Genomic DNA, 27,952 nt, shown 5'->3' on the forward strand with positions numbered 1-27,952 from the left:
GGAGTAATATATTTATTATTTCCTGAAGAAAATTACATATTATATATACAATGTATAAACTTATTAATTAAATACATATAACATACATACATATATAAGAACATATTTAATGAAATATTCAACACAAAACACATAAAGAAATATATAACTAATTGACCAATTTCCCAAATCCATTGTAGTTTTATTTTCCATTGCAATTATTGTCAGATATGATTGATGGTAATATGTGGAATTACGAACAGAATTGAAAATATAGTGGAAAATGATTCTTTTCCTGTGGAATATCATTATATTTTCTAGAAAATAATTTAAAGTCTTATACTTACCCCAAAATTTTAAGGAAGGAAATCTTAAAAATTTGTTAAAATTAGCTTCTAAAAACAGAGATCATTTATGTTGGTTAAAAATTATTCCAAACATTTTCTTTTCAAACTCTTCTACACTATTTTGTAGTTGATCAAAGTATTTCTCAGAAATAACACATACATCAATCCCAAGGAAAGAAATGGCCTGTGGGAGGGGGGATGTGTTAGTATTTTATATGAATACCCATATATGCACTAAATAACTCACACACATACCTGGTATTCCCCAGTTTCAAGATTTTCTGTTTTGTTCTCACCACAGAAAAAAGCCTCCCTTATTTTGTCAGGATGTGACTTTTGCCTAGCCATTTATTTAAAAGTCCATTGAAAGGATTTGTGAGTTATGTGTCTTTTAGACATCAGCATTTGAGCCCACATGAGGATATCACAGTAATTCACATGTGACATGTGGGAAGTTCCTTCATAAGATGATAGAGTAATTGTCACTCAACAATGATAGTTATTACCATTAACAACTTGTAAACTACTTCAAAGTAATGTAAATTTGCAACATCTGTAGAAAGAAAGGATGAAGAATTAACATTAATCTGAGTGCTTTTTTAATGAACAATTTATATTCTTTCCCAGAGGTTTCCTAAAGTTTAATATGTCCTGACTTACTCAAAAGTACACTTGTTTAGGTTCTAAGTTACGATCAAATTCAGGATATTACACTTTCATTTTTAAAAACAACCTCTGTTGGAATTGCAGTTCTTTTGGCAGTTGAAAGGCATTACACTTTTGTCAATGGCTCATTTTTTCCAAAATTTGCCTCTACTTTTAAGAGTCACAGTTAATAAACTAAAGGCCAGAGCAAGCTATAAAAACAAACAAAAATCTCTACAAATAGCATGAAAATAATTATTTCCGGGTCTATGTTGCTGTTTTTCTTTTCAAACACAGACTGTGTGAAGCATAACATTGGATTTAATATATTTCTATTTTTTTATAAGCAGGTCTCTTTCAAGGTGAATCTGAACTTAATGAATTTACTTAATCTACATGAGTCATGATTTTCTTTATTATTTTATGTCTTATACATTTTATCATATTGTTCCTACCTTTGAAAACAGATTAAAAAAAAACTTCTTATTTAAAATTGCAACAAAATTCCCCAAGTGTTTACTATTAGGAGGTATGAATACAGAATGTCATCAAAGCACTGATAGTTTGAGAGGAGGAGTTCAAGGGGGAAATTTGCAGCGGGCCTTCTCTTTACAAATAATCCAAGCTTTAATATAACAGGCATGCTATGAAGGCCATCTTGGGCAGAAATTGAAATAGGTCAGACCTATATTTTGATTCAGCTGACTTTCTCCTCATGCTGTTTCTCTCCCATTCGTCTCATAGCCTGTGACTCCACTGTTGCCTTTATACTTCTCAGGGATCCCTGCTGTTAGTACTTGACCAATCTCATTAAACCTGCAGCAGCCAAAAGAGAAAAGAGGCATTTTTTTACCCTAACATGTGCATCCCTGCAGTCTTTACCCCAAATACCTGTTCCCCTCTTTTTATGCAAGCACATATAGGTTTGCTTAAGTTTTATAATGGCTTTGTATATTATCCTTTCAGAATTATTTGACTATGAAGGTCAATGGCCCTACCCAAAAGAACATATCTTATTCTGCTCTGCAGTATGGCAATGTTGTTTCGTGGACTTTTAACTTTCTGAGGTCAGAGGTCATACCAAATTCATTCTTATATACCTTTCATTATCTCTAACAGAGTTTTAGAAATAGTAGGCTCTCAAATAAATACATGTGGAATGGAGATGATTTTTAAATAATAAAACAATTTTCTCATCTTCTATTATTATTCAGACCTTTTAGGAGAAACCGACAACTTTTTCACACCTGTCATTTAGATCCATTTTAGTAATTTTCAAACTCTTTTTTGGATGTTTTGTTGGTCAATTTCAGGCTGTCAGAACAGACAAATGAGGTGTCTGATATTTTTGATGTTCACTCCCGCACACTTCTCGGTACCTAGCAGTCCTTTGGCAATATGCTGCTTGATGTGCCCTTCAGCCTTGTTTTTCTCCCTGACCTCATCAGGTTCCCTCCTTATGTTCTGAGGTGCATGAACTGCCTTCTGCACTCATTCTTTGTGGTGTTCCATTTATTTCCTTCTGGGAAATTCTGTGTTCACTTGGCATCAGCAAAATAATGAACACGAAGAGGCCAACCACACGATAGATTGTTCTGCAGTTAATGACATGTCTTATGTGAAGCGTTAGACATTATATTATGCTGTCGGTGAGGGCACAGTCTCAAGGGAAATTGCCACTCTGTTTGAAGGGCAGTTAATAAATATGGATACGTTGTTGCCTTCTGCCATGAAATTAACATCCCTTCAGGGTATCTGTTAACAAATTCACTTTGGGAGCTTACTCAGAGGAGTACTATGAAGGGAACTTTGCTTAAGTGGAGTTTGTGAATGTTTTCCTTGGGAAAGAAGGAGTTCCAGGAAGTTTGATAAGATTGCCATTTCCTATTGAGCTGTCATGACGAACTTAGGGTGATACCATCCCGGATGCAGGTGTCCAGGTCAAAGGAAATAAAAGGGAAGTTCAAAAGCACTCCTCCCATAGTTGCTGATTTTATATCTCTATTAGTATGTCATGGGAAGTTTCTATGTGAGCATATGCTGGAAATTAGGCAAAGCCTAAATTGCATGTCAAGCAAACGAAGTAGAAAAAAAAAAAAAGGAAAAAGAAAAAGACTTTTCAAAAGAAAAAAAGTATGTATTCATCTTTCACATTATAGTATTGTGCTTTTAAAAATCTGTTAAGGGGTAGATCTTAAATTTGTGTCAAACGTTCTTAGCACACTAAACAGGAGAAGTAGAGAACATTTTTTTTGTGGGGGATGAATGTGTTTATTCCCTTGATTTCAGTAGTGATATTATTGATATAGGCATATGTCTAAACTCATCAAATATGTGCAGCTTTAATACATCAGCTATGCCTCAGTAATGTTATTTTGAAAAAGCATTTTGAAATATAAATACACCATTTTCATTTTTAAAGCATTGTTTTTATTTTGAAATTATTTCCAGCCTACTAAAAAGTCATAGAAATAGTGTCAGTCATCTTCAGATCCTTTTAAAGATTCATGTTAGTTATGTCCTTTATAATAAAAGTATCCAGTCTAGGATGCTAGCTATACCTACTTTTCATATCTTTCTAGTCTTCATTGTTTGGGAACCTCCTCTATCTTTCTTTGGTTTCATGAGCTTCATATTTTTTCACAATTATAGGGCTGTCATTTTGTAGACTATTTCTCAGTTTGGATTTGTCTGATGTTTTCTCATACAAAGATCCATATTATACATTTTTGCCAGAAATGTCAAGGAAATAAAATTGTGCTTTTTTATTGTATCCTATCAGGTGGCACAAAAGGCTTTTTGTCCCAACACTTGTTTTAACTTTGTTCACAAATGAAGATCATGTTAGCCAAATTTCTTTTTTCTTTTTTGTTTTTTTTAGTTACACATGGCAGTAGAATGTATTTGATATATTATATATATATATGTGTGTGTGTGTGTGTGTGTGTAATTTCTCATTCATGTGATTGTAAATGATGTGAAGTTACACTGGTTGTGTATTTGTGTATTCATGTATGTTTTTATACATGTATTCTACTGTCTTTCCCATTCCCGTTCCCCTTTCCTTCCCTCCATTCCTCCCTGTCCAGACCTGTGAACATCTACTCCTTCCTCTCCTCCACCTATTGTGAGTCAGCATCCGCCTATCAGAGAGAACATTTGGCCTTTGTTTTTTTAGGATTGGCTTATTTCACTTATCATAATGGTCTCCAGTTTCATCCACTTATCAGAAAATACCATAATCATTCTTCTTTATGTCAGCCAGGTTTCTTAACTCCTTTTTCTTTATAATTAATAAATATTTTGTGTGGAGTCAACTTGAAACTACATAAATATTCAGTTCCTTATTCTATTGTCACACTCTAGCAGTTATTGATGTATCTGTCTGAATTATGACTAGAGTGGCATCAAATTGTGATTTTTCCCCATTCTACATATATTGCTTGCTATTAATTTACTCATTAAGCTTATTTATAGCAGTGTACTTCACTTATTCCACTTATATTCAAAGACTCTTGTCTGTTAGCATAATTTAATTAAATGATAAACCTATTCTTTATTTGGCCAGTGGAAAATCCCTTAAGCTGGTTTCTGGATCCCTTTGTTATAATGCCACTTTTTTCTGAGTGCTTCCTTGGAATCAAGTATTTCTCTAACTATTTCTGATTCTCTTTAGTGGAGAGTGATATTTAAAAGCTGAAAATTCAAATGAAGCCAAGATATAATCATTATTAATGGAATTTTCCATACCACACCCCTCTAATATTTGTAACTTTACTCTGTCTTTTAAAAAACCTGGTTTCTGTTATCTTCAATATAATACATATTTTTAAAATTCTCTCTGTGTGGCTCATTTCCCAAGACTTCCAACTGTCCTAATTATCTCTAACTCACAATGTTTTCATGGGCGGCTGCCATTACTGGCCACTTGGGGCCACATTCACTGTCTCATTCTGACCAAGCTCTATGCCTACATTGTTACTAACCCTGCCTAACATCTTTTGGAAACAAAAGAGAAGGACTGAGCTGAGGAGAGGAGGAAGACATGTTAAGGACAAGAGAAGAAAAGAGAGGAAAGAAATGAAAACAAGAAGTAAAGATCATATTTTAAACTCTATATTATCTTTTGTGATGGATTAAAACATTCTTAACTGTGTAAAGTTTTGGTAACAAAAAAGAGACATATTTTATAATTATTGTACTCTGCATTTTACTACTTGAAATGCTGGCTATAACAAAAAGATTCCTCAAATCAATAAACAATATTATCTAAAGTGAATTTATTTATTGAACATCTTTCATTCTTTGTTAAAAAAAGAAAGTGGACTTACAAAAGATATATCTCAGGCTGATTTTCTTAAGTGTGGATTTTTATGCTTAGGAGAAATTCTTCTAGTACATTTTAAAAAATAAGTAAGAATGTCTTTCATTCTTACTTGTCGAAAAAAACATGTATTATCAAAACCTCAACATTTCTTTTACATATAGCTTTCTGTGATCCCATTATCTATCACTGGCAAAGGCTTAGAAATAATGACACATTCGCTTCTCTTTTATAGACACATGATGAGTACGAGCTCCAGTATGATCAGACAGTGAGCTAAATATGGAATGCTTTATAAAGTGCCATTTAGATTCCAATGTAATAGAGATGTAATGCATATGTCAAGTTATTGAGTTGTCAACTTAAATAGAAGCCAGTATGTCATCCAGTAATTATTGCTATTTAGGCCTGAGGCATTAGTGCTAATATTAGCATGTGAGTGTTAAGTATGCAGAGTACAAAAGGGAAAAAAAGAGATTATAGGAGTAAACCCTAAAGAACTCATTATGTTACTAAAGGACACAATCTTTCCTTTAGATATGGACTAACATTTTAAAATCAGGAAAATTTGTATAAGAATATAAAACCTGTTGGAGGAAAGAAGTACAAGGGAGATAAAATCATTTACCTGTTATTTTAAGGAAGAATTTAGTCTATTCTATGTAAGTAAATTGTGCAAATCATCAGAAGTTTGATTGAAATTAAATTTGGTGACTTAGTTTCTATTGCAATGATATTTCTTGAAGGATCATCAGGACTTCATGGGTTTCTTTTAAATACTTTGGAATAGACTAGAATCCCAGTATTTAAAATTTGAACTTTTACAGTTGGGAACTCTTCTGCAAACCTCGTCCTGTGAATGCAGTTAATGTTTTGTGTATATGTGACTGGTAAATCCATGTTTACCTACCTCTCTTAGGATAATCACTTTTATAAGAAATATTCTACCATCCATGGTAACATAAACCTGTAATCCCAGCAACTTGAGACACTGAGGCAGGAAGATTGCAAGTTTGAGGCCAGCCTGTATAACTTAATTGGGTCCTAAGCAACTTAAAGCAACCCTGTCTCAAATTTTTAAAAAATTTCAAAGGGATAGAGGTGGAACTCAGTGGTAAAATTCCCTGAAGTTCAAATTCCAGTGCCAGCAATGGAAAAGGAAAGAAAACAAAAGCAAAAACAAAACGAATCTATCAAAGCTGAAAGTAAAAAAATAAAAATAAAAAATAAAAAAGCCATCGAGATCTCACCTGCAGAGTTTTGTAAAATACACACAAATGTAAATGTTGTAAATGTTAGTTCCTTCTTGCAGGTACTATATCTAATTTAAAAATACAGTTTATTTTTAAGGCCACTCTTTCAATGAAATAAATTAAAACCACTTGTTTACTGCATTGTCCATATGAACAGCCCAATAGAAAAAAAAAGGAAGGGGGGAAAAACAGAGCCTCTGGCATCCCTTTCTGGTCCATTCCTGAAAAACATTAAGTAATAAAAAGATCCATCTGAAGATTAAGATAAAATCTCGCAAGACCAACACTGTCTTTCCTAATTCACGATGCAGACAACAGTGTCAGCAAAAGAAAATTGGACTACTTCCAAATCCGTTTAAAAGCATAGACTCTCTAAAGCAGAAGGCATCTTTATATGGACAACCCCCACACACACGCCACCACCACCCTGGCTTGAATTTTATGTGAATGGAATAAAGCCACACAGTGCAGAACCACAGTCTCTTAAAGGAAGGTATCTGTATATTTAACGGGTAACACAAGGCAAAGAACTAGAAGGCAGACCTAGCCATCAGTTAGTTGCTGTTGATTCCTCCTTAGACTTCTGCCTTTGTCCTTGTTGGAAGGGGTCCTCTTCACAGTCACATGGCCTCCCCTTGCTCAAGGTTCAACTCTAAGTGTTCTCCAGGAAATCATCCCTGTCTGCATCTCTCAGGGTGGCACTAAGCACCCTTCCTTTCCATTCCCATAGCATTTTGAGTGTGCTTCTATCGAAATGCCACTTCTATTTAAATATATGTCTTCTTCACTAGACTGTAAATTACAAAAGTGCAAATTTAAATTTCATACACATTCCACAAGGGCCAGTATCTTATGTTTGCATTCCCTGTGCCTATCACATGGATTGTGATCAAATTGAAAATAAAATGTTAGATTCTACTTTTCTCTAGTTTTTTGCCCATAAGGCCTCTACATTCCAAAACAAGTTTAGCTAGTTTTTCCTCCTTAGAAAAGTAGAGGGGAATTAAAATAAATCCTCATCTTTATGGTCATCCTTCCTCTACTTCTAGGCCACAAATGCAAAACCACATGAAAGGAACTAAAGAAGTTGTAACTACAAGTTTGATCTTAATTGGTAGTGTAATTTGAATATATATGTATGCAGGCATGTGTGTGTATGTGTGTGTGTGTGTGTGTGTGTGTATGTAAGTGTGTGTTTGTGTGTAAGTACAAAAATGAAAAGTTTCTATCAGGCAATTCTCTAATTCTCTGCCAACTGATTTCCTAGTACCAACACATTACTGTAGCAATAGATATAGTTGTTCATGTAACATCATTAAAAAGATGTTTAGGACACAGAAGATTAAAATGCAAATAGTCTTGGATATGGAGCCAGGTATTGGTATTATATATTGGACTTCTTATATTGTATTTCTTGTCAATGTATAATTGATTAATAATACAGTCCTCATCTGTTGCAGGACGTGGATTTCAAAACACTCTGGGATACAAATATCCTTAGATACTCTAGTTCTTTATTTAAAATGGGAATGTTATTTGCATGTAACCTCTGATATATCCTACCATATACCTTATATCACCTCTAGATTACCTAAAACATCTAATATAATATAAATTTCATATAATTAATTGTTATACTATATGTTTGGGGAATTGTAATAAGAAAAAATATCTATGTGTTCAGTGTGGATGGAATTTTTTAAAAACATTTTTGTTCCATGTTTGGTTGAATTTGCAGATATGGAAACAGTCATTAAAGGTAGCTGACTGTATTGAAGTTCTAAGCTTGATAGAGAAGATGTGGCTAAAGTACATTATGGGTGTTTAAAGAAGAAGCATTTCCACAAAATAATCAGTTAGGATGATTCAAAGACAACTTCAATTATGTTTAAGTTCAATTGAGTGAGAACAAATCAACACTATCATCACAAATATTTCTTATTTTCAGTAGTTCTTAGTACCTCAGTTCCTGAAGGCTAGAAATGATGTTTCAGATGGATTACATCATTATAATGCAGTTCTTTTGTTTCATCTTTATCCTATTTTTTAAAAATATTTCCTTTAATTGGAAATGCCACATTATAAATAGTGATAGGTCCCCTTTTACAGCTTATCTCAAATTCAACAGTAACTCTTTTCTATCCTCAAATAACATTATTTAATGTAGATATGTTTTTACTGCTCCACAACTGAAAAGTCAGTAAAATCTCAAAATTTTGCATATATCTGTATTAGTGTTATTGGTCTACACTAGCCTTTGTGTTATAGCATGTTATATTTTGTTATAAAAATATAAAAGCATGACTATGTTTTAAAATAAAATGAACTTTCCATCTGTTTATCAGGCCTGAGAGGCATCCAATAGCATTAAAATTATCTATTTAAGGGTTAAATTATACTTTAGTTTTAATATCTCTTTTTCATGATAGTATTTTTACTATTCTCTTTTCTTCTTTGCTAATTGCTATATTGAAGTCTTTTACTTTCTTTGGGGTCCATTTGGTAATTTCTACTTTACTACAAAATCGTATGTATTCCTTGTGTTTTAGATTAGTTGCCATAGTAGCATGCATTAGTGTCTTAGGATTTTAAAGCATTTCCTTTATCTGTGTTTAGGTAATTTTAATTTTGTATGCATTTTCTCTCTCTGTTGTCTTTATCAGGCCATACAGAGGATTATTTGTATGTTTTACAGCTATTTTTTTGAACTGCAAACTTTTAGACCTTTTTATTCTATTACATTTATATTTTCATTTGTTTAGTTTTAACCTTTAGTTTATATCCCACATCTAAGATATTTAAAATGATTATCTATATAATTTATAGAGTTAAAATGCATATTTTGAATGTGTTATTGCATAATAAAAGTGTCAAATAAGCCTAAACATTCTTATATATCAGTAACTTTCAAAGTATGTTAAGAATTAGTATGACATAACAATAGGTTTTCTTATCTTGAAATACATTGACATACATCTCCCCAAATAATTTTCTCATCTTGATTGACTTATATATCTGAAACAACTTTAAATACCAATATAAAACTTAACTTGCTGGATGCCCCTATTTAAAAATATAAATTGACATCTTTTGACCTTCACTCAGATACTTGCATAAAAAGAATACATGAAATATGGCAGCCAAAAATGGAGAAGGAAAGTAATAAAATAGAAAGAATGAAAAGAAATTTCAAAATTCATCACACTATTGGTGCTATCATCTGATAGTGTTTCCTTCCCACCATCTCCCTGAATACCCATGATAAACAAAGAAACAAAGAAAAACACATATTAGTATAAATTATCTACATCGGAAGAAATACAATACTTTTTTACCTATATATATTTCCTTTTAGGACACTATATTTAAAAATTAAACTGATTTTGCAACTTCATTGAAGTGTAATTTACATACAAAAGTCCATTTTAATCACACAATTCAATAAGTTTTTTAGTTAACTCATGGAATTGTGCATGAATCATCACAATCCAATTTAAAAACTTTTTCATCCTTCCAAAAAAATTCCTTTAAGCCTCTTTGCTACCAGTCCGTTCTTCTATCCCCAGCCTCAGAAGATCTCTGATCCATTTTGTAATACACTCATAAATATGCCTTTTTCTATTAATTTACCATAGATGCAATCATTTATCATAGTCTTTATATCTAGATTCTTTTACTGAGCACATGTTTTTTGAGGTTTATCCATGGTGAAAACTTTTTTAGTATTTGTTTTTATTGTTGGATAATATTTTATTGTATAGATATGCCACGTTTTGCTTATCCATTTGTCAGTTGATGGATATTTAATTTATTTAATTTTTGGTCATTTTGACTAATACTGCTATGAGCATTGATTTGTATATATTTGTATTCAGTCTTATTTTTCATGGTACTTTCCTAGAAGTGAATTTGTTGGATCTTAAATATATTTATATTTATCTCTTGAAGAAACTACTGAAATTTATTTTTTCCAAACCAGCTCTCATTGCACTATATTCTAGTCTTTTGTTATAGCCATTCAAGTCAGTATGTGGAGGGATCTCAATTTTCATTTTACTAATGATGAATGGTGTTTAGTTTTTCAAAATTGCTGATTACTCATTCATGTATCTTCTTCAGTGAAATGTCTGTTCAAATCTTTCATTTTTAAAAGTTCAAAGTTCTTATGAAATTATTAGCTATTTTTTAAAATGCTTTATTTATACAAGTATAATTTGAAATTTTTTCCTGATTGTTTCATTTTTCTTAATAAAACCTATTAATGCACCTAGTTTTCACTTTTGATAAAGTTAAAATCATTGTTTGTCTGTATATTATGCTGTTATTACTTTATCTAAGTTAAATTGTTAACCAAAATCATAATGGTTCTTTTCTGTAGCACTTTCATGGTTTAAAGAAGTTATTTAATTTGGATCTGTGATTCATTTTTGTTCTATTTTTGTGTTGTGTAAGGTAAAAGTCTAAGTAAATTGTGTTTTGTAAATAAAAGTCTAAGTAAGTTGTCTAGACACTCTAACCTTTTACTGTTGGGGATTTTGGGCACCATTGCTGAAAATTGGTCACAAATACACAAATATTTTTCTAAACTCTCAATTTAGTTTCATTGATCTATATGCCTATCCCTAAGTTGATATCCTATGGTTCTCCTTTTTGTTTTACATACCGTGCTTTGAAACCAAATAAAGTAAGTCCTCCATCTTTGTTGTTCTTTTTCAAAATTATTTTGGCTATTCTGTACCCTTAGAATTCCACATAAATTGAAATATTTGCCAATTTTTACAGAAGAAGAAGAGAGGAGGAGGAGGAGGAGGAGGAGAAGGAGGAGGAGAAAAAATGACCTGCTAGGAAGTTAATATATCTTACACTGAATCTATAGTGTACTGATGTACTGATCTTTAGAAAGGGGAAATAAAACTGTGGAACAATTTAACATTTTGTAACCTTATTAAAAATTGTAAAAAATAAATCTTCGTGAATTTAAAGAAAATTTTAATTATGATCAGATTAAAAATATTCAATTACTGTATTATCTTATTTTGTGAGAATTTCAAAGTTTAAGTATTCATTTATACATCTATCTTTATATGGAAAATAGAACATAATGTCAATCAAAGGTCACTGATCTGAATTGTTGTAACCTGAATTCCACTACTCTTCTTACACACCTTGGACCAGACAATTAACTGTTTGGGGCCTTAGTTTTATTGTCCAAAACAAAACCTCTCCTGTTTTATATTTTGTATAACTTCTTTTGAGTTTTATTTAAGACTGTAATGAAACATTTTCATCTAAATAGTATCTTTTTGCATAATTAAAGAAATCATTAACATTTTGTGAGTTTAGCTGCATTTACTGTGGAAGGAATTAATTGCTTCATCAAGAGTCAAATACATTTCTGAAAATAAAAAAAAATGAAGAAGCAGCAGCTTTGATTTGTTTTTCTTAAAACAATACCTATGTTTCCATTTTATGCATGACTTAAATATTCCAGTTATAATCTATTTTGAATGAGTATTTAACTCTAATCACTTTTGCTAATTTGAAAAAAAAAACAGCATTTAATTAACATCTAAACTTAATTTAGATCTGTGCCACAGCATTAGTACACTGACAAGAACATGCTAATTTAGTAACTTTCATAACTTTCTAATGTACTTACAAAACCATGATATGATATTATATAAAAATCAAGAGTCCAGGTGTTGAAAAGTTTGAATTTATGTGTTTGTAGTTAGATTGATGACCTCAGATAAGTAATTAAGCTTCCTGAAAAGTTGGCCTTTTTATATGTATTCTAATGGGGTTATCTCAGCTGTATACATGCACTGAGATTGCTATAACAAGAAAATTAATGCCATTTGAAAGCAATTTAAAAATTTATGAGATTATTGTACCATTTTTAGTCAAATTACTTAGAAAAAGTTATTTCAACATTAATAACTTTGAGCCTCAGTTTTCTAATTGGAGGACAGTAGTAATAGAAATTACTGCAAAGTCTGATCCATGCAAAGTGTTTAGCAAAGGATCTAGTAGTGTTGCTAACACACAATAAATATTAGCTCTTCTACTAAAAATAATGATAATGAAATGCAACTAGTGATAAAATAATTGGAAATAACACTGAACTGCATGAGAGAATGTTCACATTTTAGTTTAGGTTCCCCTAATACTAGCTTATAGATTTGAAGCAAATGATTTAATCTTTCTAGGCCTGAGTTTAATAAGATGAAAATCAAGGATAATAAACAAAATGATCTCAAATATTCCTTCTATCTCTGAAATTCAATGAAGATGTTATTATTATAAGGACTTAATGAATGAATATTGATTTTATTCTAATAAACACATCCATTTTTTTCTGTTTTTCCATCATTGCCACTTAATTATATATAAATAAGCACAGTATTCTTCTCTGCTTCCAAAAAGAAAAATAGCATTAATCTATGGAATTATATTTAAAGCCATATCTTCACTTTTGATTGTTTTTTCTTCTGAATGTATTTTAGAAATATATAGAACCTTATTTCAATTATATGATATGTCACATTGGCATCTTAATAATATAAATAGTTCAACTGGAAAAACACCTAAACTCTCCATTCTTAAAGGTGTCAAATCATGTAAAACATTCAAATAAACTTCAGAGTTAAACAATGCCTTCATTCTCACATATGAATAAATTTATATGCAAAGATATTTAACATTTTTACTAAATGTTTCCTTATTTTAGAAGCAAAAGTGAAAAACAAATCATTGATTGCTTATAGGACCTAGTCTGCAAATTGGAAAGACTATATAATACTAGGTAATAGTGTCTACCTACTATGACAGATGCAACGAACCAAATAATTACAGTATCACTCTGTGTGGGAGCAGTGAAGCACACTGTCACGTACAGACCTACAGTAAAGGTAGAACTTGTAATATTTCTTATTTATTCCTTAAAAAAAAAGTAAAGACAGGTGTCATTGGCAGCTTAAAACAACATTCATGCCTGTGCAACTGCATTCTAATCACAGTTAACAAATGACAAAAGCAGTCATTACCTGGAGTTTTTCATTTGATGGCTTTGTACCTTCTGGGGACAGGAGATAAATGAAGGAAAACTGACACCTTCAGATGTTGTCTTGATTAGTGTTGACATTTTTCCTTGGGGCTTGACAGCTGCTAATGAATTTAATTTAAACATGAAACAGAGGATCAAAAATATCTTTGAAACAAAATTTAATGTTGATCATAAGCAATAACAGAAAGTAAATCTAATTTGCAAGATCCTAAATCATCATGATAAGCCCCCTCATGTGATTTTACTCTTTATTTTTTAAATGTAATTTATGCTCAAATTCAGAGATCATAGAAAGTACATTAAATCAAATAGAAGCATTTGCTATACAAATAAGTTAGTCCAATGCATATCTGATTTATTTGTGAATACAAATCTAAAGGTATTGAGTGTGACATGAGATAGTTTGTATGCAAGTTGTTTTCATTTGTAAATCATCTTTAAAGTTGATACTGTAATGTGCTTTTTTTTTAAAAAAAAGACATCATGGTTTATGGGAAAGATTCTTGGATTATTTTCCATTTTTGCCTCTAATTATCTTGTCTTTTGAGGAATGTGAGACCCGCATATGCCTTTGTTTTCTAACACGGAAACACCTGAATTTCTGGTTTCTTTCATGGGATGAAAATGAGATACATTGAAGCACTGTCATAATTTAGGGTGAATGCTATTAACAAATAACAAGTGCATATATACCAGATTACAGTTTGAAAAGCATGTTTCTCAACTAGACAGGAACCCAACAGACAAGTTGAAACATTCTCAGAAAGTGTAAGACAAGGTCATCAGCTGTGAGGGTGAAGGAAGAGCATGGAAAACTACTGAAGCAGATGGGTGGAGATGGGACTCAAAAAGGCTGAATGATGAGCAGAAGTGCTGCTGTTTGAAGTAAAGAAATTCAAATTAGCAAACAGCTGGAGAATAAGTGGGCAAGACAGAAAGCTGGGGAGGTGAGGGAGTTCTGGATTCCCCATAATTTATATTCAACTCTCACTCTTCTCCGTGCCCAGACACTTGTAGGATTTAGTGTGAGTGACTGATCAGATTTAGAAAAATGATCTGTTTTTCTCATATGGGGCTATTAACATGAATCCTTGTTGCTTTTGCTTGCCCAAAATGAACGTAGGTGACAAAATAGACTTTAAAGATAATTCTGCACTAATTTCATACTATGCCGTTACAACCCTTTCTTAGTTTTAATATTACTAAGAACTGTGGCATCAACTAATATGAATGGAACATGTGGCATCAACTGGAACATGTGGCATCAACTAATATGAATGGAAGAGAGGAAGACACATTTAAGAAGAATTAATTAGTCAGCTTAGACACAAGCAGAATGGGACATATTCTAGGAAGATGTGGTTGCTAGAGGAAAAAAAAAAGGTCTACATGTATCACTTCAGGGTGACTACTGAGTGGCTAGGGTTTTTTATTCAGAAAGAAAGGAAAAAGCTGTGGTGGAAAGCTATGCTATTTAGGAGAAAGCAATATTGGGCCTTTCAGAAGAAACTGCAGATGAGATTTTGTTTTCTTAGGCCTTTTGACAACTTTGAGTGTACTCTTCCTTGTTTCTTTGGATAATAGCAGTATTTATCATGGTAGAAAAAAACAAATTAGTGTTGTAGTTAGAAAGGTAAAACCAAATTCCAAGCTTCTGTTATTCTTGTTGCTCTCTTATTTTAATTACATTCTAACATTATCCCAAGTACTGTACTAACACTATGTAATTCACTTCATTTAATCTTCACAACTATCCTATTTGGTGAGTATTATTTGAATACTTAACCTCAGCTTTTCTTAAACAATTCGGTAATAAATAATGAAACTTAAGTTTGACCTTAGTCATAATTGCTCCAGAATTAAATGTTCTTATGCACTGCAATATACTGGGTATTTTGCTATAATTTGCAATGCTTTTGTTGCTAGCATATTTTGCACTTTTAAATGGAATTCATATAAAATCAGAACAGAGATTATTGATGCATTATTCAGCTATTGTAATTTATTCAATTTGAAATTCAGAACCTTGGCTGTAACTGTCCAGGGGTGCATTGCATCCAAACAATAGAAATTATTGATAGGACAATTTTTTTGTGAGAGTTTATCAATAAAAACCAAAAGGATTAATTTAAAGTATCTAAAAACCATTTATTGGCATAAACTGCATTTAATTTACAGGACAGTTAGTGTTTGTGTGTGTGTGTGCACGTGCGCGCTAGTGTAATCAATGCCTGATCCTATTTTGTTCTAACTCTAATAGTTCTATATTCAACAGGAAAGAATTGGTGAAAATCTTAGCCATGTAACATAAATGAAATATCTCTTCTTGCATTTCTGTCTATAGCTTCTCTTCATTTGTAGTGTACCATAGCATTATCCATTCATCTCATTCTATGACCTATATTAGTTTATGTGGTAGGTATTAAAGCTGCAGAGAAAAATCTTTTCTTCTCTACCTTTAAGAGTTGTGACAGATAAGATCATACTTCATGACATCCTTGATTGGATAGGGACATGTAAATGATACAGGCTTGTGAAATTTCAGTAAAAATGACATAATGGATATATCATTTCCAAGTGAAGCTATAAGAACTATCTTCTGATTTGCCATACTCTTCTCCAGCCACTGTTCCAAAGAATAGCTTCTCACCTGGGGAGGACAATGACACCATGTTAAAAATGCACCAAATGAAGATGGTAGTGGGGTGAGAAATCATGGTATGAACTAGAAATAATTTTTTGTTTTGTTTTGTTTTGAGCATCTCAAATGTAGGCACTGCTGTTACCATAGTATTACTTAGCCTATACTATCTGACATGTTCCATAATATACACTAACTCACATCAGATTTTTTTTTGAAACATGAATATCAGGGGCTCTCAGTTTCTTCAGTATTCATTGTTTCAATATTTTAAGTACTCTGTAGACTTCTGTAATGACACTATTCTTCCTGTTCCATAGATCCTAATTGGGAAAGTCTAATAAGATTCATCATTGCATTTCAAACTGTCCCCAGATGATTACTAAATTATCCAGGAATGACTATCTGATCTCTTGTAGTGGTGGACAGGTACTTATAAAAATTTTTAGATTCTACTTTTGTTAATTAAAAAGATTTAAAATAATTCTCTCTATGACTGAAAACTGTACAATAAAGTCTAGGTGTCCTTTAAGATATGAATATTGTACTTCATAAAAGAAGTTCAGGAACTTGTATAGAGTAAACAAAGTACCGATATTTTTAATGTTTATAATGTGAGCATGAAAATATGATGTCTGTATTTCCAAAGGGGTCAGGTGGAAAACTTTGTTTCTCTCCCACCCTCCCCCTTTCCATTCCTCCCTTCTTCCTTCTCCTTTTCTTCTTCCTCGCCCATGCTCTGCCTTCCTTTCCTACTCTCTTCCCACTTCTCTTCTCTCTGTCTCAGTCTCTTTCTCCTCCCTTTTTCATTCCTCCCTCCTTGCCATCCCCCTTCCCTTTTTAGCTTTAATAGATACTTCTTTGTATTCTTCATGTAACACTCTAGCAATATTCTGTCTGGCCATAACTGCTTGAGGAATTTTCACTTGATGCTCTCATTTTGCTTGGCCATTTCGGGCACAGGCAAGTAGGCTGCATTGTAATTGCAATTGGGCCTCTCCTTTCCCTAGACATACTTTGTATGGTTGCAGCAGCACCTTGTGCCTCATTTTGCCTGCACTAGCTGTTAGTGGATATTCTTTTGATGTTTCTCCAATTCTGTTATTAGTTTTTTGAGAAGGAGTTGAACAGCCCACTTTGATAGTTTTAAAATTGCGTCTTACATTTTCAGATTAAGTATTTTATTAGTAAGGTGCTTTATGCCTACAGGTGTAAACATGGAATAATTGTATTAATTGGGATAACTATTACAATAAATAGATCCCCATGTTCAGTGGTTTAATTCAATGGAAGGTGCAGTCTCTTTCAAGCAGCAATCTCATATTGGTCTTCTGGTGGTCTGAGGAAGTGGGTGTCCTCTTTCATGCTGACAGTTTTTTTAGTCTTCCATACTTGATTTCCAAGATTTATTGAGTATACACTTACAGAAGATAGAAAGGGAAAGAACATGAATAATTGAATAGGGGAGGTCTTTGGAACTAGACCCTAAATATATTGTATAATTGTGATGCAAAGTCAGGAACTCAGTCACATGACCATAACTAATTGCAATGAAGACCAGGAAATGTGACCCAGCAAGAAGAGGAAGTTAGCCAACCTTGGCTTTTGCATCTAAGTACTTAGGATTACTTTGATTATTCCTGTGTTTCATCAAATCTAGAATTTACATTTTTAACCATCTTCAGAATCAAGATTGATGATGTTATAGACTTTCATATGGTTTAATTAGAACCATCTTTTGCTTTGTTGATAGTACATCAAAACAATGGGTTTTTCAATATATAATGTCATATTTTCAAAAAATAGTAATATCTAAGTAACTTTCAAAGAAAATTAAGTTTTTAAATGATAGCAACAAACCAAAACTCTCAAGCAGTTATAGCCAGAGAGCATATTTGTTAGAGTGTAATCTGAATAATTACAGAGAAGTATCTGTTGAAGCTAGAAATAAAAGTAAGGAGGAATGGAGGAAGGGGAGACACAGTAAGAGTTTTTAAATTGAATTTTAAAATATTTTATATGTAATGAACTGCTACTAAATCTAACAATAAAAAATATTAGTCATGATAAGTGGATAATATGGGTTGCTTACTTTTACTACCATTTCTCAGAGCAAAAATGACTAACAATTGGTTCTAAAAAGCTGTAAGTTAATTTCACTGAAAATTTGAATGGGAAAAATATTACTGAGGAATTATAAGAAATCATGTTATCATATCAATCTATAAAAGTGCTGTAATTTAAAATATATTTGATCTGTATTTATTGAAAAATAGTTTTATATTAGAAATCAAACGAGACATAATTAGAAAAGGAACAGTTGATATTTTTTTTTATGAGGAGTCTTGTTATAAAGTGAAGTTGTACTAAAAACCTTATAATCCAAGTCAGATGACTTGGAAGAGTCTAAAACAGTGGAGAAGCTAAGTGGCTCCTTGTCCAAAATAATACCTTTTAGTCCATTTCTATTTTTAGTTTATGGTGTTTGTTTTCACCAATATATAACCAATCTTGAGAAAAAGAATTGTAAAAAATCCAAATATGATAGTAGGAATGTTTATTGACATTAAATATATAATAATAATCAGTAATAAAGAGACAAGTTTAATTAGGTAGAAAAATAATATTCTACCTTATTTCTTTAGAAGTTTTTCCTAACTTCCAGCATCATGATTATATTTGTTAGGTGAAATCTTCAAAGTTTTCATTCTTGAAATCTTGAAGAAAAAAAATTTCCATTTTTACTAATGTTTAGAAATTTTTCTTCTTCAGTGTTCTTCATAAAATACATTCTTCTATCCTTGCTCAGCACATTTTTTTGTAATCTATTCTTCTTTATGTATAAATATTTAAAAGAATATAAACAGTATTATTTACCTGATAGTTTTATGCATTAAAATGAGTGCTAAGTTTGGATATCATTGAAAATATAAATGTTTTACTTCTTTATTCAGTTTACCCATGAAAAGGGCCATCATAAGTTGAAATAAATCTGGATGATTAAAATTATAGAAAAGTTGATCTCAGTTCTGTGTTGTCTACCCCTTGGTTATATATAAATATATCTTTTTTTCAAAACATTTTTTATGTGAGCAGTTACTACAAAATGTACTCATTTTGAATAAATTTATCTACAAAAATATAAACAGCTGCAAAATTAGATGATAACTTAGTTTGTGTATTTTAAAAACTGTTTTAATGTGGATAAAATTTGGATTTTTCTCTAACATTCATTCATAATAGAAATGGATGACTGAATATAAACTAGTTTCCTTTTTTTCTTGTTTGTAGTCCAGATTCCAGAACATACTTATTTACAGAGGCTCTTTCTGTATAAACCAGAGGCTAAATGCCAGCCTCTGAGCGCTAACCTAGAGCTAGCTCCCTGACAAATCCCTAACTTAGCACTTTTCATTACTGAAATTTTTTGTTTTGTTGTCAGTCTCCCTCCCTAGACTCTGAATTTGTTCAAAGTGTTTCTGATGCTTGGTATAAAATAGTCACTCAAATGTTTATTGAACTGAATATAAGATAAGTGAGTAGAATGGTAATTAGAACATTGAATGAGCTGTTTGGGGACACATCACACGCTTTTGTTTATGGGTGACAACTTCTGTTTTAGAAACTGAGCAAAATCTGGTGTGTTAAGTATGCTGTACATAGATTGATTTCAGTCAGCACATAATTCTTCATGTTGCAGGAAACAGAAATATTTTATACTTCAAAATATCTTCCACTAACCAGGTTCTTATTTTTTCTACTAATATATTAATATTAGAAAGCTCCAGGGCTGAACTAAGATTTAAGGAATTCAAGTTCCACTCTTGAAAGATATTGAAAGGGTTAGTCAGCTTATTTTCAGCCATACCAGGCAAAATTAAATCTCTGATCTAGTCTTTACACACATTATGACGCCACAGCAATAGCAGATGTTCTTACCAAGCATCTTAAGATAAAATATTTAAGATATAATATGGAAGCACTGACAAAAATTTAAATATTATAAACATCTCTCAAGAGCAATACTACTAACGTTAATATGAGCTCAAATTTATGAAACCTAAGTCTGATTTCTCAAGGAGTTATTTCCAATGTCTTCCAAAACGTATAACTTACACATGTCTAAAATATCATTTATGTGTATTTTAAATAGTTTTTTAAGCAGTTGATAAAGATTGAAAATTCTTTTGAGCCATCTGTTTTCAAGGTCAGGGTTAGCATTGTAAAAAGAAGTAGGATGTGAAATTATACTTAAGATTAACTCCATTCAAAAGTGTTTTAAATTTTTTTGTAATACAACTGGACATAAATTTTCATATTTTCCTAGATGAGAGCAACCAATAATATAATTACTAAATTAAACAGTACATATTAAAAAATAATCTCATTTGTTCTCAGTTTGAGCAATTTCATTAAGGGCAATACTGCCAAAACCTTTATTGGTGATAATAAAATATTTAACATATCTGTCTTCCATATGTTCAGTGGAAATTGTTAGTTGAAGGCAGAATAACAAATATAATAATCCTTCAAGACTTAACAATTAATATATAGGTTAATCTTCCATAATATAAGTATTCTTAATGGGGTTTGGAGGACTTGAAAAACAAGTGTAATTTCATATATAGGATTTTTTTTTTTTTTTTAGCTACTCAGGTTGGATTCCCCATGTGTGTTTTGGCACTCTTTGCCGGAAGTCATGTCACAGATTTCAGTTCCAGCTCATCTCCACTTATTATCACCAGACTTGTCAACCGTACGAAATGACCCCCTCATGCGTACCATGTAACATAAGAGAGGAATGTATTAAAGAAACTCAAAACTACCACCTCAAAGAGCTGGTTTCAATTTCTACTCAATTCTTTCCTGCTACATCCTACATTAAACCTTTGAGGTTGTTGCCTTAACATTCAGTACGTAGTTCATTTTTCTCTTTCATGGGTCATTTAGAAGGATTTGTTTTACTGTGGAGTATGCCCTTTGTTCTTTGGTTGACTAGCTGTCATCACTTAACTCCTTTTATTCTGCTGTCTTTTATGAAAAAAGGAAGCAGGCAGAGCTTTAAACATGAATTAAATGCACACAGTAGTGTAATGGTTTGTGTATGAGGTATGTCCCCAAAAGCTCCTGTTCATGTAGGACTATTCAGAAGTAAAATGATTAAATTATAAGAGATATAACCTCAGTCCTTCCTAGGCTGAATGAACTGACTGGATAATAACTGTGGACATTTGGGGACATGGTTAGAAGATGTGGCTCACTGGGAGTATTCACTAGAGGAGTACATCTTTCATGCATCCTATTCCTCTCTCCATATATAGGATGCATGAAAAAAAATATCTTTCTCTCCCCCCTCCCCACCTCTCTTCTTGCTTCCTGACTTCACCATGAAATAAGCAGCTTTCCTCTGCTGGGCCATTTCTTCATGATGTACTGTCTCACCTTGGGCTCAGCGCAATAAAGTTGGTCATCTATGGACTGAGATCTCTGAAATTCCACATCTCAAGTAATCTTTTTCCTTCTCTAATATATATATATATATATATTGGGGTGTGTGTGTGTGTGTGTGTGTGTGTGTGTGTGTGTGTGTGTGTGTGTGTTTTGGTAACAGGTATGCAAAAGTTGGCTAAAACAGTAATTAGTACTGACAAGGGGGGACATTGTTATGACTAACCTGACCATGTACTTCAGAAGCCTTTGGAGCTGGTTGGATAGCAGGAGGAGTTTTTTTAAAAGTTTAAAAGTACAAGCTGGAAAACATTTAGAATATTACAAATGGAACTTAATGCATGAGTCTGATGGAAGTGCAGAACACCAGAATACTGATAGGAATGCAGACTATATATATATATATATATATATATATATATATATTCATGAGGTTTCAGAGGGAAATGAGGGCTCTATTGGAAAGTGGACTAGAGATGACTAGTGTTATATTCTTGCAAAGAGCAAGCTATAATTTCTCTCTGTCGTGACACTTTGTGTAAGGCTATTTAAAAAATTATGGACTAATTAATCTGGCACAAGAAATTTCAAGGCAGAATATTACTCAGAGGCATGGAGATTGCTGGCAGCTTTTGGCCAGATTTACAGTAAAAACTGGGAGCAGAAAGCAGAGCTGAGGGATTTTTTAAAACTTGCAGTTTGGCCAGAAAAGTGTAGGTGAAGCTAAGGCCAAGGAAGTTGTGCTTGTTGATTACAGCCCCTAAATGGATGCTAACTACTTTGCACAGAGAAAGTAGGAAAGATGCCTTTGAGGTAATCTTAGGGACTTGCAAAACTACACCCATTCCTGGCTCAAGGATATAGGAGGAAAAATTTCTTTGAGAACAGATCATGGAGGTACCCTGCTGGCACAGGGGTTCTACAAAGTTATTTTGTCATGCTGAGCTATTCAAGCACTCAGAGCCTTTTGCTATAGTGAATTCAGGGGACCTAGGTTTTCTGTGAGATGACAGCAGACCTTGGAATCATCCATGTGGTAGTACTGGTTCTGTGAGAAGGCAGGATTCTTGAGTAAAGGGATGATAGAGGCTTCCACTGAGATTTCAAAGTAAGAACTGGAAAGCCAAGCATGGTATGGCATGGTATGGGTTACAGTCCCTACAGGCTGCCTCTGGGAGGGTGATACCGGAAGCTGTTTAGGTGAAGCTGAAGCTGGAATGGAGACCTCAGGAACTAAGAAATGCTAGTAATGTGGATTTCTGTGAAGTAAAGCTGTTGAAAGAGACAGGCTAAAAGAGAGCCATGTTTGCTGCAAGACCAAAAGGGTGGTGAAGGGAAATCAAGGATTGAGAGATGGGTAAGCAAGAAATGAAAGACAGAGACCAAGCAGAGATCCACAAGAGAGCTTATTTGTTAAAGCTGACAAATAAAGGCCATCTCTCTATAGGAGAGAGAAGCAAACTAGGCTTAAGTTCTGGGACTTTTATGGGGGAGGCTCAGGAATTAGAGCCAGTGGGTCCTAATGCGGGCAGTTAGGGGTTGGGTTGGTATGAAGGAGTGGTGAGCCTTTCTCAGAAAGGCCATTTGGTGGAAAGTGAAACTTTTTCCTTAAAGTGGGCTGTCACTTAAGATGGCCATCCAGATGCTAAGCAAGGACCTTATATTACGCCCCCCCCCTTTTTTATTGAGCCCCTTAGGGAACAGGGACTTAGGTCAACCTTCTATAACTCATTCCTTTTTGGAAGGGGTGGCATTTAAATCCCTCATTAGCAGCATGGGATGTCATTGGAATGAGGAAGGAGATTGAGTGGTGGTGGAATGCTGTTCCTGGTGCCCCAATTTTTTGTGAGGGATTGGTATTAATCCTATAACAAAAGCTGGTTTATAGTTTGATTAGAGACCTTTTGGATTTGGTCTTGAACCAATCTAATGACACAGGGGGCAAGCATTAATAGAAGGTCTATGACAAGGAGAGGGATCAGGAAATGAAGTGCCCACTAGAGAAGGGGGTTGCTTAGCTGACATCTTTCATTAGAGGAGAGCTGTTTTTATCTGACCGAAACAATCCTGCTGGGATTGTATGGTTAGTATGGTTGAAGCAAGTTGCTGTAAGTCTCCTAAAAATTGGAATGGTAATTCCTGATTATGGTAGCCCTGGGAGATGAGTACAGACTAAGGGAGAAGGGCAAAAATGAAAAATGGAAGGATGGTACTCATTGTTTTGCAGTGTCCCGTGGTCCTCAGAGACCGAAGGAAGATTGGGGATACTGGCCTTTAAGAAACACAGCTTGAGAGGGCCTGTGTCACTGTATAAAAGGGCAGAGAAAACCTTTTTAAATGGGAGTTATGAACCCAATATGGGATGCCCTCAAGGTGGGCTGCTGAGGAAGTTGTAAGAAAGAACCGATAGGGTCCAATCCATTTTGCGGAGAATTTAGAGGAGGAGAGGGGCCTGTGGAGGGGGTAAGGGGAGTAAAAAGTACCAGGTCACCAGGAGACAGAATGGGCAAAGGGAAAGAGGCAGAACTAGACTTTGCCAGAACAGCATTACTGTATTGCCAAAGAAGGCTTCTAATGTATGCAAGAAGGGACCAGAAAAGATGAGGATCAAGGGGTAATGAAGAATCAGAGAGTGGTGAGCTGAGTAGGGAGATAGGCTGTCCATATAGAAAAAAGCTAAAAAGGGGAGATGTTGAGTGGCTTCTTTGGAAGGGCTTGTAACCTAAGAAAAGCCAAGGGAATGGAATGAGTTTAGTATAATCTAAACTTAATTCAAGGGATAGTTTAGTTAGAATGTTCTTTAAGGTCTGGTTGGTATGTTTCACCTTGCCAGAGGACTGGGGATGGTAAGGGATATGAAAATGCCAGAAGATGTTAGGTACCTTAGCTACAGACCATGAAACATGGGAAGTAAATTCAGGACCATTATCAGACTGAAGTGAGGAGCGGAGCCCAAATTGGGGAAAAATGTGTTCAATGAGAATGTTGGCCACCACGGGGGCACAATTATTGATGGTAGGAAAAGCCTCAGTCTATCTCCAGAAGTGTCAACAAGTACCAAGAGAAATTTTAACAGCTTGACTGGGCGCATATGAGTGAAATCCAGCTGCCAATCAGAACAAGGGAGATGTCCTCTTGCCTGGTGTAAAGGGAAGGCAGGTGGGCAGAGACTGGAGGTGGGATTGTTTTTCTGGCAGATTTCACAGGAGGCAGAGAGGGTAGAGAGTAATTGTAGGTCCTCTGCAGAAAGTTTAAGGTGGGAAGTGAGAAATTGTTTTAAAGATATGGTGTTAGGGTAAAAGAGATTGTGAAGGAAGGTAAGCATCTGTTGAGTGAAAGGTGGGGAAGAGTTCGTCAGGGGACTAGCAAGACAGAGGACCTCAGGTAGAGTAGGTTGTCAGAGGGCTGTGGCCTTCGCCTCAGAGTCTGCCTTGTTGTTGCCAAGTATCACAAAGGAGGTGTGTGTCTGATAGGATTTACAATGTGAGATTCCAATGGCAGTGGGAAGCTTGGAGGCCTAAAGGGGATTGGAGATAAAGGGGGCATTAGTAATTGAAGTTCCCTTGGTGGTAAGGAAGCCACAGTCCTTCCAAATAGCAGAGTGGGAGAGGAGTATGTGGAAAGCATAGTTAGAGTCAGTGTAGACATTGAGGCAGGCTCCTTAGCCAAGGCCTGTCTGAAGATATGAGGTCTGTCTCGGAACCCTTGGGGGAGAACTCTCCTTGTCAGCTGAGTGGAGTTATAAGACTCAGCGTCTGTCCATGTAAAGGTGAAAATGTCTTGAGAGTCAGAATGGAGAGGAATAGAACTGAGAAGTAAGAGGTCCTGGAAGGAATAGTGGAGAGAAGGGTATTAGGATTGGTTACCATGAGATGGATTGAAACAATCACAGAGTTGATGGAAAGGAGGTTTTGGACCAACCGGTAGAAACCATTAGCCTTCTTTACTGCCAAGATGGGGGTGTTATAAGGGGAATGATTATATCTAAGAAATCCCTTTCACAAAAGGTATTGAATGATAGGCTGTAAGACTAGGAGATTTTGTCAGGAGAACTGGTATTGCCATTGGACGAGAAAATGAAGAGGGTCTTTGAGACAGATATGAATGGGCTTGTGGTGTGAGGCAATGGAAGGACTTGAAACATCCCGGACAGTAGGGTCACCTTGGAAGAGGGTAATGGGAAGGCACTGGCAGATGCAATAGGGGATGGTCCTAAGGTAAAGATGAGGATCAAGGAAGCGGTAGGCAAGTCTGGATGGAAGCATATATGAGGGGAGAAGGAAAGCATAGCCCCCAACTTTGTGAGTTCCATAAAGGGAACAGGGCACTGTGGAATGACCAAAAAGGAGTGAGTAAAGATTAGAGAGCCAAAAGTGCAAACAAGGCTAGGTATCTGTAAAAGTTGGTAAGATTTACCCTCTACCCCGACAATAGAGGTCATAGAAGGAGTAATAGGCCTCCAGAACTCCTTGAGGGCTGAATATGTAACCCTGGTGTCTAGGAAGAAGGAGAGAGGCCTATTGAAATATGCAGAGTTACCCTGTGTTCCCTTGGAGTGATGGTAGTGGTCGGGTGATGGGGACCTGGGCCTTGTCAGTCCTCTGCAGCCAATCCTAAGAATTAGAAAGGGGAACTAGAAGGGCCGGATGGCCGGTGGGTGCCCTAGGCTTGGGGACAGTCAACAGCCCAGTGTCTCTTCTGATGGCATTTAGGACAAGGGCCCAGAGGCTTGCAAGGTTTAGGACATGTACAAGCCCAGTGACCCATCTACCACATTTCAAACAGGGTCTGGGTGGTCCTGAGGGACCCTTCCTCTGACCAGTATAACCAGGGACAGATGCTAAGGCTGGATGAACGGCTTGATTGTTCCAGGGCTTCTTGTCTCTCTTGTTATACACCTTAAAGGTCACATCCAGAATCTTAGCTTGGGGAGTTAGAGGCCCCCTCTTGAGGCACCTTAGTTTGGTCTGATGTACCTCATTGGCATAATTTCTGGCTTGTTCCCAAACTCACCTGTGCTCCTTGTGCAGGAGGGTGTTAGACGAGATCATATGGACATTGTAGAAGGTCAAATTATGATTGAGTCAGATATTGAAACTCTTTGATATATGTGTTGGGTCCCAAGGTGTTTTTCTGTCTGTGAAAGATCTGACGAAGAGAAAGGCACATGAACCCAGATTACACCATCTACCTCAGCCACCTCATGTAGAGGACACAGAGATGCAGGTTGGGCAGCAGCAGCCTGTGAGCATGTAGCAGGAGGAGAGAAGGGTGAAGGGGTCAGGGGGACAGTTGCTGCGGCAGTTTCATCTAAAAGAATTGTGGCATGGCACGGACTCATCCACTGGGTTGAAGGAGATGGAGACCTGGGTAGGATCTTTTGTCTTTTTGGACGCAGGCATCAGAGAGGAGAGAGCTAAGGGGACTTGTGCAGGAGAGCAAGAGTTGCAGAGAGAGAGGGCTTAGAACATAGAGAGGAGAAGGCCTGAACTATGATCTCTCTTTCCATTTTTCCAAATGCTTACAAAAGTTGAAAAATCCCTGATAATATTCAGATCTAGAGTGCTGTTAAGCGACCATTTATAGTTGTTATCCAAAGGATATTGAGGCCAGATCTGATTGCACAAGCAGATAAGTTTTGGTGGGAGAGACTCTAGTAAGGGTCAGGGAAGAAGAGGTCTTAGGCACCCTGCCAGGACACCATAATAGGGACAGAAGCCTGTAGAAGGGCAGAAGCCCATAAAGATTAACCTAAGGCAAAGAGGTAGTCTGACCAGGAACAACTCCCAATCACCCTCAGTATTTTTTTCTCACAACCCAGGACCCAAATAAAAGACCACCTACAGACTTGTGTGACAGTAGGGCTCAGCCATAGCTGTGAAAGCTATGGCTGGGGGTGCCCCTGACGACAGGGTAACCCTGGGAGTGCCAGCACTTCCTGGGACCCAGCGGTCATTTAGGTAGACCTGAGACAGGGGTCTTACCTGAAACGTCTGGTGGTGGGTGCAGAGAGGGCGTTCAGCAGAATGAAGGGCCTGGTCCCATGATGGAATTTGGATTGGGGCCCCTGGGATGTTCAGTGACCCTTGAAGAGGGGAGCAGGCACACTAGGGAACCTGATCCCAGGTTTCCACACCAAAATGAAGGAAAGTGAGGAACGAGAGATAGGTAAGCAAAGAAATGAAAGACAGAGATCAGGTAGTTATACACATAAAAATTTATTTGTCAGAGCTGACAAACAAAGGTCAT

General features: G+C 35.0%; 1 long non-coding RNA gene across 3 annotated transcripts; it reads right to left on the reverse strand.

The window, feature by feature from the left end:
* On the reverse strand, positions 1-27,952 carry LOC144375392 (uncharacterized). 3 transcript variants are annotated; one of them, XR_013435129.1, is made up of 4 exons: positions 27,688-27,952; positions 16,071-16,264; positions 13,595-13,715; positions 1-1,787 (listed from the first exon to the last, which is right to left on the reverse strand). It is a non-coding gene; the product is annotated as an uncharacterized LOC144375392 (long non-coding RNA). The 3 variants fall into 3 exon arrangements; XR_013435130.1 differs by lacking the exon at positions 16,071-16,264 and adding an exon at positions 26,717-26,851; XR_013435131.1 differs by lacking the exon at positions 16,071-16,264.

The sequence above is a fragment of the Ictidomys tridecemlineatus genome, chromosome 2 (assembly GCF_052094955.1).
Source record: "Ictidomys tridecemlineatus isolate mIctTri1 chromosome 2, mIctTri1.hap1, whole genome shotgun sequence".
In the NCBI taxonomy this organism is placed as follows: Eukaryota; Metazoa; Chordata; class Mammalia; order Rodentia; family Sciuridae; genus Ictidomys; species Ictidomys tridecemlineatus.